We start from the raw sequence: 14,663 nt of genomic DNA, 5'->3' as shown, positions 1-14,663 counted from the left end.
TTTAGCAAGTCCTCTGGTGATTCTGATGTCTCCGTGATTTTAGATTCACTGCCATAGAGCAGGGCTGTCTAATAGAATGTTCTGTGGTGATGGAAATGGTCAGTATCCCTGCCATGCAGTAGTGGAGCCACTAGACACCACATGTGTCTGTCGAGCTCTTGAAATGTGGCTGCTGTGACCAAACAATAGCATTCATCATTTTATTTAATTTTGATTAATCTGGGTTTAAATTCAAATAGCTGCATGTAGCTAGTGGCTGTCCATCAGATAGTCCAGCCCCACAACACACCCTGCTAATTAGTATTGTGTAAACTCCTAAAATGCTTTAAGCTGTTGGTTGTGGAATTATTAATTTTAGATCATAGAACAGAATCTTCCTTACTCAATTCAACAGAATTGAAATGCAATTGTTATAACTTAAGTGGTTTATTTTGATTCTTCATGTGGAGGGGAGATGGTTTGCGGTCTGCTGGCCGGTTGGGGGAAGCCTATTCTTGAGCTGATTGATTGTTGATTTTGTGAATATGCATCAACTGTGCAGTGCCAGGTGGCTCATGCCTGTTGCAGATATAACCAATGGCCGTAGATACATGTCCTTTTAGGAGTAAAACTTCTGCTCAGGAAGGGGCTGTGTCAGTGTTTCGCACAGATGGACTGTGGTTTCTCCAGCCTGCCCAGCAAAGTGGAGGTGCTTCCGGCCAAAGAGAAGTTCATGAGCCCTTCAGGCACTTTGGGCTACTTGTGGAAGCTTCCAGAAACTATGCTGCAGGAGACAGGGGTGCTGAATTGCCAAAGCTAGGGCTGACACATCAGATGGACAAAACTCTTGAATCACATTCAGGTTCTTCAGTTTAGGAGAACTTTAAGGAAAAAAGGTCATGCCGGGTGTGTTAGGGAGAACTGCTGCAAAGCCCAGAAGAAACTTTGAGATTTGTCTCTGGGGTGATGTGACCACATCTTTGTCACCTTTCCAAAACACCAGCAGACGCTCTGGGACAAGAGCATCCCCAGAAGTCCTGTGATCCTGTGGCTACAGTGAAATGTGACATTGAGGAGCCAGGGAATATCTGAGTCCTTTGGGACTGTTCCCCCAAACCTAGCAACTGAAGTCTCAAAATTAAACCAACCATCTTTGGCTAGGCTGAAAATGATACTCAATTCTTTGCCAGAAGCAAAGTTCTACATGACTAATCTTCCTAATTGAGGGCCCCATTTGTTGAATTATTTCAAGTCATATCATTGATTTTCATAATCCATCTCCTCTTAGAATCCTAGAATGTTAAAACGAGGTGGAAGAGACCTTGGAAACAGTCATAATCCAGCATTCTTATTTTATAGAGGCCCAGAGAGGTTATGACTTGAGTAAGGGCACACGCAGCACTGTAGGGTCAGGGACCACATTGCTCTTCAGTTCCTTTTGTGTCATAGGTCAACTGGGGTCATAGGTCAGAAGCTGGACAGATTGATGAAAAAGGAATGTTTCAAAGACATGATAATAAACATACTGACACGCACTATTAGTTTTTAAAATGCTTCTTGCTCATGCATCCTATAGATATCTGGAAAATTCCAATAAAATATTTCAACTGGTAAGATATTGCAGTGGCCTTTTTGAAATAGCTAAAATTGTTCCTGCCACATATGTGTATGATTTAGTCATGACACAATTCATATTGCTAACTGGTTATTTTTTCTGGACAACTAGTTTGGTTGGGAGTAGTTTATTTTCCAAGCACTAGGCCTGTTTCAGTTTACCGACTTTGAAACCCTGTCTTTTGTAACTTACTTTCCTTAAATAACATGCCTCTTCTACTTTACCCCCAAAATATTGAGATGCTATGTGTGAAAAATATGGCACTGTGCACCTAACCAACATTCTCTAAATCAATTCGTTCAAAGAGAGAATACCATCCCATCCAGACAGGTCTGCATGTTCATTTCTTTAGATTTTCACTATGACTGGGGGTTAAAAAAAAATCTGTATATTTAGGGAGAATATTAACTGTGTAATTTTTTTTTCTTGTCTAGCTTGAATGGAGTATTTTCTTTTTTGAGGGGTACATAGGAGTTTATTATATTCTATGTTTACTTTTGTATATATTTGAGGATTTCCATAATAAAAAGATTTTTTATCTACCCAACTCACAGCAGGAGATACAAAAATGACAAAAATTCTAATACACAATTGGTGTGAATACAACATAATAAAACCTCTTTTAAAAAGGACTCTGTCTAACTCTACCAATGATGAAATTGGTTGCTACCAATTTTTCGGATGCCTTAGAGAAGTCATGCACACATGCACAATTGAACATGTACGAGACTGATCAATGTGGCATGGTCTATAATAGTAAAAAAAAAAAAAAAAAAAAAACCCACAATAATCTAAATGTTTTGGGGATAATGGAAAAAGTAACTGTGGTATATTAATACAATGAAAATATATGTAATAGTTAAAATGGACTGTATCCATGTATTACATGGAAGAAATAAAAAGAATGAGAAAAAAAGCCTGCAGAGTCATATGATACTTTTAAAAAAATTATTATTATACTTTAAGTTCTAGGGTACATGTGCACAATGTGCAGGTTTGTTACATATGTATACATGTGCCATGTTGATGTGCTGCACCCATTAACTCGTCATTTATATTAGGTATATCTCCTAATGCTATCCCTCCCCTCTCCCTCCTCCCCAGAATAGGCCCTGGTGTGTGATGTTCCCCTTCCTGTGTCCAAGTGATCTCATTGTTCAATTCCCACCAATGAGTGAGAACATGTGGTGTTTGGTTTCCTGTTCTTGTGATAGTTTGCTGAGAATGATGGTGTCCAGCTGCATCCATGTCCCCACGAAGGACATAAACTCATCCTTTTTTATGGCTGCATAGTATTCCATGGTGTATATGTGCCACATTTTCTTAATCCAGTCTGTCACTGATGGACATTTGGGTTGATTCCAAGTCTTTGCTATTGTGAATAGTGCTGCATTAAATATACGTGTGCATGTGTCTTTATAGCAGCATGATTTATAATCCTTTGGGTATATACCCAGTAATGAGATGGCTGGGTCAAATGGTATTTCTAGTTCTAGATCCTTGAGGAATTGCCACACTGTTTTCCACAGTGGTTGAACTGGTTTACAGTCCCACCAACAGTGTAAAAGTGTTCCTATTTCTCCACATCCTCTCCAGCACCTGTTGTTTCCTGATTTTTTAATGATCTCCATTCTGACTGGTGTGAGATGGTATCTCATTGTGGTTTTGATTTGCATTTCTCTGATTGCGAGTGATCATGAGCATTTTTTCATGTGTCTATTGGTTGTATGAATGTCTCTTTTGAGAAGTGTGTGTTCATATCCTTTGCCCACTTTTTGATGAAGTTGTTTGTTTTTTCTTGTAAATTTGTTTGAGTTCTTTGTAGGTTCTGGATATTAGCCCTTTGTCAGATGAGTAGATTGCAAAATTTTTCTCCCATTCTTTAGGTTGCCTGTTCACTCTGATGGTAGTTTCTTTTGATGTGCAGAAGCTCTTTAGTTGAATTAGATCCCATTTGTCAATTTTGGCTTTTGTTGCCATTGCTTTTGGTGTTTTAGACACGAAGCCCTTGCCCATGCCTATGTCCTGAATGGTATTACCTAGGTTTTCTTCTAGGGTTTTTATGGTTTTAGGTCTGACATTTAAGTCTCTAATCCATCTTGAATTAATTTTCATATAAGGAGTAAGGAAAGGATCCAGTTTCAGCTTTCTACTTACGACTAGCCAATTTTCCCAGCACCATTTATTAAATAGGGAATCCTTTCCCCATTTCTTGTTTTTGTCAGGTTTATCAAAGATCAAATGGCTGTAGATGTGTGGTATTATTTCTGAGGGCTCTGTTCTGTTCCATTGGTCTATATCTCTGTTTTGGTACCAGTATCATGCTGTTTTGGTTACTGTAGCCTTGTAGTATAGTTCAAAGTCAGGTACCGTGATGCTTCCAGCTTTGTTCTTTTGACTTAGGATTGTCTTGGCAATGCAGGGTCTTTTTTGGTTCCATATGAACTTTAAAGCAGTTTTTTCCAATTCTGTGAAGAAACTCATTGGTAGCTTAATGGGAATGGCTTTGAATCTATAAATTACCTTGGGCAATATGGCCATTTTCACGATATTGATTCCTCCTATCCATGAGCATGGTATATTCTTCCATTTGTTTGTGTCCTCTTTTATTTCACTGAGCAATGGTTTGTAGTTCTCCCTGAAGAGGTCCTTTACAACCCTTGTAAGCTGTATTCCTAGGTATTTTATTGTCTTTGAAGCTATTGTGAATGGGAGTTCACTCATGATTTGGCTCTCTGTTTGTCTGTTACTGGTGTATAAGAATGCTTGTGATTTTTGCACATTGATTTTGTATCCTGAGACTTTGCTGAAGCTGCTTATCAGCTTAAGGAGATTTTGGGCTGAGATGATGGGGTTTTCTAAATATACAATCATGTCATCCACAAACAGGGGCAATTTGACTTCTACTTTTCCTAACTGAATACTCTTTATTTCTTTCTCTTGCCTAATTGCCCTAGCCAGAACTTCCAACACTATGTTGAATAGGAGTGGTGAGAGAGGGCATCCCTGTCTTGTGCCAGTTTTCAAAGGGAATTTTTCCAGTTTTTGCCCATTCAGTATGATATTGGCTGTGGGTTTGTCATAAATAGCTCTTATTATTTTGAGATATGTTCCATCAATACCGAATTTATTGAGAGTTTTTAACACGAAGGGCTGTTGAATTTTGTTAAAGGCCTTTTCTGCATCTATTGAGATAATCATGTGGTTTTTGTCTTTGGTTCTGTTTACATGCTGGATTACATTTATTGATTTGTGTATGTTGAACCATCCTTGCATCCCAGGGATGAAGCCTGCTTGATCATGGTGGGTAAGCTTTTTGATGTGCTGCTGGATACAGTTTGCCAGTATTTTATTGAGGATTTTTGTATCGATGTTCATCAGGGATATTGGTCTAAAATTCTCTTTTCTTTTTGTTGTGTCTCTGTCAGGCTTTGGTATCAGGATGATGTTGGCCTCATAAAATGAGTTAGGGAGGATTCCCTCTTTTTCTATTGATTGGAATAGTTTCAGAAGGAACGGTACCAGCTCCTCCTTGTACCTCTGGTAGAATTCAGCTGTGAATCCGTCTGGTTCTGGACTTTTTTTGGTTGGTAGGCTATTAATTATTGCCTCAATTTCAGAGCCTGCTATTGGTCTATTCAGGGATTCAATTTCTTCCTGGTTTAGTCTTGGGAGAGTGTAAGTGTCCAGGAAATTATCCATTTCTTCTAGGTTTTCTAGTTTATTTGCGTAGAGGTGTTTATCGTATTATCTAATGGTAGTTTGTATTTCTGTGGGGTCGGTGGTGATATCCCCTTTATCATTTTCTATTGCATCTATTTGATTCTTCTCTCTTTTCTTCTTTATTAGTCTTGCTAGCTGTCTGTCAATTTTGTATATCTTTTGAAAAAACCAGCTCCTGGATTCATTGATTTTTTGGAGGGTTTTTTGTGTCTCTATCTCCTTCAGTTCTGCTCTGATCTTAGTTATTTCTTGCCTTCTGCTAGCTTTTGAATGTGTTTGCTCCTGCTTCTCTAGTTCTTTTAATTGTGATGTTAGAGTGTCAATTTTAGATCTTTCCTGCTTTCTCTTGTGGGCATTTAGTGTTATAAATTTCCCTCTACACACTTCTTTAAGTGTGTCCCAGAGATTCTGGTATGTTGTATCTTTGTTCTCATTGGTTTCAAAGAGCATCTTTATTTCTGCCTTCATTTTGTTATGTACCCAGTAGTCATTCAGGAGCAGGTTGTTCAGTTTCCATGTAGTTGAGCGGTTTTGATTGAGTTTCTTTGTCCTGAGTTCTAGTTTGATTGCACTGTGGTCTGAGAGACAGTTTGTTATAATTTCTGTTCTTTGACATTTGCTGAGGAGTGCTTTACTTCCAACTATGTGGTCAATTTTGGAATAAGTGCGATGTGGTGCTGAGAAGAATGTATATTCTGTTGATTTGGGGTGGAGAGTTCTGTAGATGTCTATTAGGTCCGCTTGGTGCAGAGTTGAGTTCAATTCCTGGATATCCTTGTTAACTTTCTGTCTCGTTGATCTGTCTAATGTTGACAGTGGGGTGTTAAAGTTTCCCATTATTATCGTATGGGAGTCTAAGTCTCTTTGTAAGTCTCTAAAGACTTGCTTTATGAATCTGGGTGCTCCTATATTGGCTGCATATATATTTAGGATAGTTAGCTCTTCCTGATGAATTGATCCCTTTACCATTATGTAATGACCTTCTTTGTCTCTTTTAATCTTTGATGGTTTAAAGTCTGTTTTATCAGAGACTCGGATGCAACCCCTGCCTTTTTTTGTTTTCCATTTGTTTGGTAGATCTTCCTCCATCCCTTTATTTTGAGCCTATGTGTGTCTCTGCATGTGAGATGGGTCTCCTGAATACAGCAAACTGATGGGTCTAGACTCTTTATCCAATTTGCCAGTCTGTGTCTTTTAATTGGACCATTTAGTCCATTTACATTTAAGGTTAATATTGTTACATGTGAACTTGATCCTGTCATTATGATATTAGCTGGTTATTTTGCTCGTTAGTTGATGCAGTTTCTTCCTAGCATTGATGGACTTTACATTTTGGCATGTTTTTGCAGTGGCTGGTACTGGTTGTTCATTTCCATGTTTAGTGCTTTCTTCAAGAGCTCTTGTAGGACAGGCCTGGTGGTGACAAAATCTCTAAGCATTTGCTTATCTGTAAAGGATTTTATTTCTCCTTCACTTATGAAACTCAGTTTGGCTGGATATGAAATTCTGGGTTGAAAATTATTTTCTTTAAGAATGTTGAATATTGGCCCCCACTCTCTTCTGGCTTGTAGAGTTTCTGTTGAGAGATCCACTGTTAGTCTGATGGGCTTCCCTTTGTGGGTAACCCAACCTTTCTCTCTGGATGCCCTTAACATTTTTTCTTTCATTTCAACTTTGGTGAATCTGACAATTATGTGTCTTGGAGTTGCTCTTCTTGGCGAGTATCTTTGTGGCATTCTCTGTATTTCCTGAATTTGAAGTTTTGCCTGCCTTACTCGGTTGGGGACGTTCTCCTGGATTATATCCTGAAGAGTGTTTTCCAACTTGGTTCCATTTTCCCTGTCCCTTTCAGGCACACTAATCAGACGTAGATTTGGTCTTTTCACATAATCCCATATTTCTTGGAGGCTTTGTTCATTTCTTTTTACTCTTTTTTCTCTACACTTCTCTTCTTGCTTCATTTCATTCATTTGATCTTCAATCACTGATACTCTTTCTTCTAGTTGATCGAGTCAGTTACTGAAGCTTGTGCATTTGTCACGTAGTTCTCGTGTCATGGTTTTCATCTCTATCAGTTCTTTTAAGGTCTTCTCTGCATTGATTATTCTAGTTATCCATTTATCCATTCTTTTTTCAAGGTTTTTAGTTTCTTTGCACTGGGTATGTAGTTCCTCCTTTAGCTCTGAGAAGTTTGATCAACTGGAGCCTTCTTCTCTCAACTCGTCAAAGTCATTCTCCGTCCAGCTTTGTTTCATTGCTGGCGATGAGCTGTGTTCCTTTGGAGGGGGAGCTGTGCTCTGATTTTTTGAATTTCCAGCTTTTCTGCACTGCTTTGTCCCATCTTTGTGGTTTTATCTGCCTTTGGTTTTGATGATGGTGACGTACTGATGGGGTTTTGGTGTGGGTGTCCTTTCTGTTTGTTAGTTTTCCTTCTAACAGTCAGGACCCTCAGCTGCAGGTCTGTTGGAGTTTGCTTAAGGTTCACTCTGGACCCTGTTTGCCTGGGTATCAGCAGTGGAGGCTGCAGAAGATAGAATATTGCTGAACAGCGAGTGTTACTGTCTGATTCTTGCTCTGGAAGCTTTGTCTTAGGGGCATATGCAACCATGTGAGGTGTGAGGTGTCAGTCTGCACCTAGTGGGGGATGTCTCCCAGTTAGGCTACTCAGGGGTCAGGGACCCACTTGAACAGGCAGTCTGTCTGTTCTCAGATCTCAGCCTCCATGCTGGGAGAACTACTGTTCTCTTCAAAGCTGTCAGACAGGGGCATTTACCTCTGCTGAGGTTTCTGCTGCTTTTTGTTTAGCTATGCCCTGTCCCCAGAGGTGGAGTCTACAGAGGAAGGCAGGCCTCCTTGAGCTGCGGTGGGCTCCACCCCAATTGAATGGAGTCTTAAACAAAAAATTCACATGCTCACTCAAAGGCTGGGAGAGGTTTTGTAAATTGAATATGAGGTTATTGTTTGCATCCACAAGACAAAGCCCTAAATCACACTGAGCATAATTTGTGGTTTTAAATTGGACTGATTTAGCAAGGAGACTTAAATAATCTCTCATCCTGTCAAAAAGGTGATACCTTTGGACCAGCATTTAATTCCACTGGCAGCATAACTTTGGGAAGACGACAGTAATTCTGGCTGCATTGTTCTTGGTTTGTGGCTAAATCGAGATCATCATTTTCTCCTGATTTCACTAATTTTCTTTATTGCTCTTCAAACTAATCAGATGAAGGCTTAGTGGTAGCTGGAGGCTGCGCAGGGGAGGGATGAGGTCTGTGGGCAGCTACACTGTATATACTTTATAATCTGGAGGCAGAAGATGACAACCAGCAACCTGGGAGACACAACCTGGTGATTTTCTTTTCCTTTGAGATAGAGTTCCACTCTTGTCACCTAGGCTGGGGTACAATAGTGTGATCTTGGCTCACTGCAATCTCCGCCTCCCGGATTCAAACGACTCTCCTGCCTCAGCCTCCCGAGTAGCTGGGATTATAGACACCTGCCACCATGCCAGTTAATTTTTGTTTTTTGAATGGAGTCAGGGTTTCACCATGTTGGTCAGGCTATCTCGAACTCCTGACCTCAGGTAATCCACCTGCCTTGGCCTCCCAAAGTGCTGGGATTATAGACGTGAGGCACCACTCCTGGCCCCAGTGATTTTCTTGATAATCGCTTACATAAGGTGAATACCATTCATTTCCACGGAAGTATTCCATGGACCATGCACCTAATAATGTGCATTTGCAGCCTTATTGTACAGGTAGGGTTCCTTTGAATTCCTGCAGGTATCCAAGAGGGAGGGCTCTGGAGGAACTTCCAGCTGTCTAGATTACCCCATGAAAACCTGTTCTTTTATCAACAGCCACTTCAGGAGCTCACCCAGGGGCTGCTCACTAGACCACTGCTCCCTGCCCATGTGCCCTAGTTCAGAGTAATCTGTATTCTTCACAGTCCCTTCTTCCAGTGAAAGCGTTTCTTTTACCTTTCACCAAGCCTCCCCTCTAAAAGAAATCAGGTCAGTGATACTGTAGACATTTCAGAAAGTGGAAAATGATGACTCAAAACTATAATTAGCAATGTGCCTGTCCCTTTACTTTTGTTCCCCTGGGAGTTATCAATTGGTCTCCTTGATATGGCTAGCTGCTTAAATATTTTAGATGTATATTTGGCATTTTACACCCACCTTTGTACTGGTTCTAATCACAGGTGCTCTTGGGTCTGAGTTTAGGTCTGACTGCAGGCAAGCAGGTTGGTTTTCTGGCCTCCTGGGGCACCCCTGGGGGTAGCAGATGGGATGGCAAATAAACCTGACTGATATGAGACACCACACTTTTCCAGGCTGGGCCCCAGGCCCCTGTTCATGTTTTTAGTTACCTGGATAGTCGTGGTATCAGAATTTACATGAACCATGGCCAAGCTTATCGCCATACAAATGTTTGAAGAATGATTGAATAGCAAACGGGATAGATGAATTATAGCCTATGGAAAGTCCTTCTGCTGCCAATTTGTAGGTTGTGCTTTTGAGATAAAGATGCCTTTGGCTTTTACATTTGTATTTTCAAGTATATATATGCTAGGGAAGGAGGGACCTGAAAGGTTGATTTTCACCTTTGATCTGGGTACTAGTGTTCATAGCATGTTACTGAGTTGATGTTTTTATTTCTATATAATAACAGTATATCGATCTGTTGCTAATCTGATGTAACCTTTGTGTGTGTGTGTGTGTGTATGTGTATGTATGTGTGTGTGTCTGTATGTGTGTGTGGTATTGATCAAGATACATTACTCCAGAGGGCAAAATCAGAAACTAGGGAGGTCGAATATTTCATTATTTAAAATTGAGTTTATATTGTTATTAATGCAATGTTAAGAGAACAGCTCTTCAGATACTGGGTTATTTAAACAGTTTCAATGTACATCACCCCGGAAGGGATTTGGAGGTTGCTGTCTTTCTTCTAGTGGCAATGCAAGAAAACTGAAAGGAAAAAAACAATTGCACTTAAAAGGTCCTATGCGACAACTATAAGTATGTATGCTTCGTAATATTCAATTTTATAGGCGCTATGGTACACAAATTCTCTTTTGTACATTTTTGCTCTGTTTCCCTCTTCATTGTCCTTCTGAAACAAACTATGCCAAGCACTTAGCTAATGATATATGAAGAAGCATTTCAGCGGCCACTCAGAAGTGAGCGACTGCTTATGAAAAACCCGTAAAAAATAAGTAAGACTGATAGGTGAATTCAATGGTCCTTTTGGAGTTATATCTTTCTTTGCTTTGAAGAAAAATAAAATGTGCTGCTGCCATCCCTTGCTAAGAGTTCCGTTCCCAGATTCACACTCTGCATTTATGTTTCCATGGCGGTGCCACCAAACATAGCAGAACTGAAGAATCTGGAAGTGCTCAAACACCTGAATCTTGGGTGAGTATCAGTGGAGGGTAAAGGATGTAGAGGAAGAGAGTGAAAGGGGCGTGCTGGGTAGGGCCAGGGGAGGGATTCCATTTATATCATGCACAGAAGTGGATTTCTAATTTCTTTTTGTGTTTTGTGTTTTAAAAAAAAAGTTTTATTGTTTTAATATATCTTTTTGGTGGCCTACATTAGTGAATATTTGAGAGCTAATTGAGAAGCTAATAGTTGGCACAATAAGGAAGTTAAAGTTTTACTGTATTTTGTGTCCAGTAAAATTTTATCTCAGTTCTGTTGACCAAGAAGGAACTTACTTGCCTAGCATGAACTGGCAGACAAGTTGTAATATGGTTGATTTTTTTTCTCTCTGTGTTAAATAGGAATAGTTTATAAAGTACCTTCATGCCATGGAGGGAAGAATATATTCAATCCTAATGCTGCTTCATTCATTTTCGCAATTCTTCTCTGTAATTGAGAGGTGACAATTCACTGTTTTTCTTTATGCAAAGGTGAAGAGAGGAGTTTTGATTCAATTGAGGTTGCAGAACCGGGGAGCAGTAAATAATAATAATGATAACCTGTCTGCATGTATTGCTTTGCAGCACTTGATCCTCTCAACATTTGTGAGGTAGGGAGGGCAGATTTTAGTGCTTTCATATTATACAGAGGAAGCCAAGCCTTTTCAAAGGGGCTAAGAGACTGGGTTCTGGTCACCCCTGAGGTTAGTGGCCAAGCTGGGAAGAGAACCCCATGGTTCTGGGTCTAAAGGCTCCATCAAGACTCCATTGATATGGTTTAGATCTGTGTCCCCACCAAATCTCATGTGGAATTGTAATCTCCAGTGTTGGAGGTGGGGCCTGGTGGGAGGTGATTAGATCATGGGGGCGGAGCTCTCATGAATGGTTTAGAACCATCCCCTCTTGATAGTGTCCTTATGATAGTGAGTGAGTTATTGCAAGACCCCTCGTGCTGTCCTTCTCCTGCCATGTAATACACATGCTCCTGTATTGCCTTCCACCATGAGTAAAAGCTCCCTGAGGCTTCCCCACAAGCAGCAGCTGCCATGCTTCAAATATAGCCAATAGAACAATGTGTTAGTTAAACCTCTTTTCTTGTAAATTACCCAGCCTCAGCATTCCTTTATAGCAATGGGAAAACAGACCCCAACTGGAACTGCGGCCTCAGAATTCCATCTTCACTGGCACAGCTATTAGATGAAACTGCCCACTCATGCTTCAGTCTCTGTGCAAAGTTGTATATTCATGAAATTGTAGCCACTAAATGCTCTGGTTAAGTTAGTGATTGACGTGGAGTGGCAATAGATGCTGGCCAGATATTTGCCAATTTTTTTAAATTTTTATTTTTGAGGCGGAGTCTTGCTTTGTCACCAGGCTGGAGTGCAGTGAGGTGATCTCAGCTCACTGCAACCTCTGCCTCCCAGATTCAAGCGATTGTCCTATCTCAGCCTCCCGAGTAGCTAGGACTACAGGCTCACACCGCCATGCCCAGCTAACTTTTGTATTTTTAGTATAGACGGGGTTTTACCATGTTGGCCAGGATGGTCTCGATCGATCTCTTGACCTCGTGATCCACCCTCCTTGGCCTCCCAAAGTGCTGGGATTATAGGCGTGAGTCACCACGCCCAGTCGTGAATGACTTATTTGAACGCTCACAGCACTGCCTGCCTGGGGCCTGGGAATTGTCAGTTTATTTTGGCACTGTAGAGTATAAAGTGTGGGGCAGGCTGCTGTAAGGTCAGAGGTCAGGCTAGACAGGAAATCCTGGATATCTGCTGTTCCGTGAGTGAGGATTTACCAAGTTCCCAATCGTGTACCAAGCATTGTTCTAGCTACTGGCCATTCAGCCCTGATGGAGCTTCCATTACAGTTGAGGAAACCAACTATAAACAAATAAATGTTTATAATAATGACAGGGAGTCAGAAGTGCTAATGAAAGGCCTCTGTGCTAAATAAAAAGCTCCTCCCAGGCATAGTGGCTCATGCCTGTAGTCTCAGCTCTTTGGGAGGCTGAGGCTGGCGGGTCAGCGGACGCCAGGAGTTCAAGAACAGCCTCGTCAAGATGGTGAAACCTCGTCTCTACTAAAAGTACAAAAATTAGCTAAGTGTGGTGGCGTGCACCTATGATCCAAGCTATTCTACCCAGGAGGTTGAGGCAGGAGAGACATTTGAACCCAGGAGGCAGATATTTCAGTGAACTGAGATTGTACCAGTGCACTCCAGCCTATGTGACAGAGTGATACTACATCTCAAAATTAAATAAATAAATAAATAAATAAAGGAGCTCCAATTTTATCTTGCTGACCATTGGGAAATTTGCATAGCCAAGTAGTGGATATGAGACATGCTCAGATTTTCTTATGAAAAATCAGTGTGGAGAAGAGGGTGGAGAGAGGGAAACTAGAGGTTAGGAGACCAGTAAGAACATGAGCTTCATGTCCCATGTGAACTAGGACAGTGACAGTGGAGGCAGGGAGGGATTTTATATGAAAACTATACAGGTGGTAACATTGACAGCAGTAACTGATGGGATGGAATGATACCGACGTTTCTGTGTTGGACAGCTGAAAAATAGAGCAGAGGGAGACAGGTTTGGGAAGAAATTAAAATAATAAGCTCAGGTTTTGTTCTGTTTGGTTTGAGGCACCATAGGACAGAGACGTAAACTTTTCTTTTTCTTTTCCATTTTTTTTTTTTTTTTTTTGAGACAGAGTTTTGCTCTTGTTGCCCAGGCTCCAGTGCAATGGCACAATCTCAGCTCACTGCAACCTCCACCTCCCAGGTTCAAGTGATTCTCTTGCCTCAGCCTCCCAAGTAGCTGGGATTACAGGCACGCACCACTACACCCAATTACTTTTGTATTTTTAGTAGAGACGCTGTTTTACCATGTTGGTCAGGCTGATCTCGAGCTCCTGACCTCAGGGGATCCACCTGCTTCGGCCTCCCAAAGTGCTGGGATTACAGGCATGAGCCACTGTGCCCAGCCCTAACCTTTTCTTTTTCAATGAATGCATCTTAGTTGCCTTCTTGTTCTCTTTGGGGTTGTTTGCATTTTGGACTGTTGGTGCTTTGTTTATTGTGTAAAGCTTTTTGCATTTAATTACATAGCTACATAGAAGGAGTTGTCAAAGTTTGAAAAAAAACCTCCCAGTTCTTTGGGAAAGGAGCTAAGATGGGTTTCACTAAAGGATACCTCTGTCCTCAAACGGCATAAAGAATTATGTTCACACAGTAAGGCAAGTTATAGTGAGGACTCCTTATTCTAAGGAGACAGGGTGAAAGAAAGCATACACACAGGAGATCACAAAACGGAGCAGGGAAGCCACTTGTATGCGTGATCCAAAACGCACCCTCAATAAGAATTTGCTTTCAAAGTTTTATATAGTATTTGCAGTTCATTCTGTTGGTCGTAAGACATGAGAGAATTTTAGGCCACCTGAATAAATAAAAGAAAGTTTAGTTCTGTTCTTAATTCCTTAAACGCAATTTATTTCATAGAGTTATTTTCCAAAAAATGTGAAGCCACATAGGTTCCCATGTTGATGATTACTTCTAGGATAACTTCACAGCAGGACCACTGTGCCCAACTATTCGGGAATAACATTTGACCTCGTTTGTTGCTAGAGCTTGCCTCATGAACGTATGGAAGTTTTTGTTACGTACAATGTTGGGTATTTATGGATTTGGATTATTTATTTATTTATTGAGACAGGGTCTCGCTCTATCTCCCAGGCTGGAGTGCAGTGGTGTGATCTCCGCTCACTGCAACCTACGCCTCCTGGGCTCAAGTGATCCTCCCACTTCAGCTTCCTGAGTAGCTAGGACCACAGGTAGGTGCCACCATGCCTGGCTAATTTTTGTAGTTTTTTTGTAGAGACGGGGTTTTGCCATGTTGCCCAGGCTGGTCTCGAGCTCCTGAGCT

The 14,663-nt window shown here is 40.9% G+C and overlaps 1 protein-coding gene across 1 annotated transcript in view; it reads left to right on the top strand.

Moving 5' to 3' along the window:
* The window catches only part of LOC105463240 (ankyrin repeat domain-containing protein 30B-like), a 256,388-nt gene that overhangs the window by 221,353 nt on the left and 20,372 nt on the right, over nucleotides 1–14,663 (top strand). The gene's annotated exons all lie outside the window — the stretch shown is intronic.

This window comes from Macaca nemestrina, chromosome 9 (assembly GCF_043159975.1).
Source record: "Macaca nemestrina isolate mMacNem1 chromosome 9, mMacNem.hap1, whole genome shotgun sequence".
In the NCBI taxonomy this organism is placed as follows: Eukaryota; Metazoa; Chordata; class Mammalia; order Primates; family Cercopithecidae; genus Macaca; species Macaca nemestrina.
The sequence above is the reverse complement of the archived record's forward strand: the minus strand, read 5'-3'. Positions and strand labels throughout refer to the sequence as shown.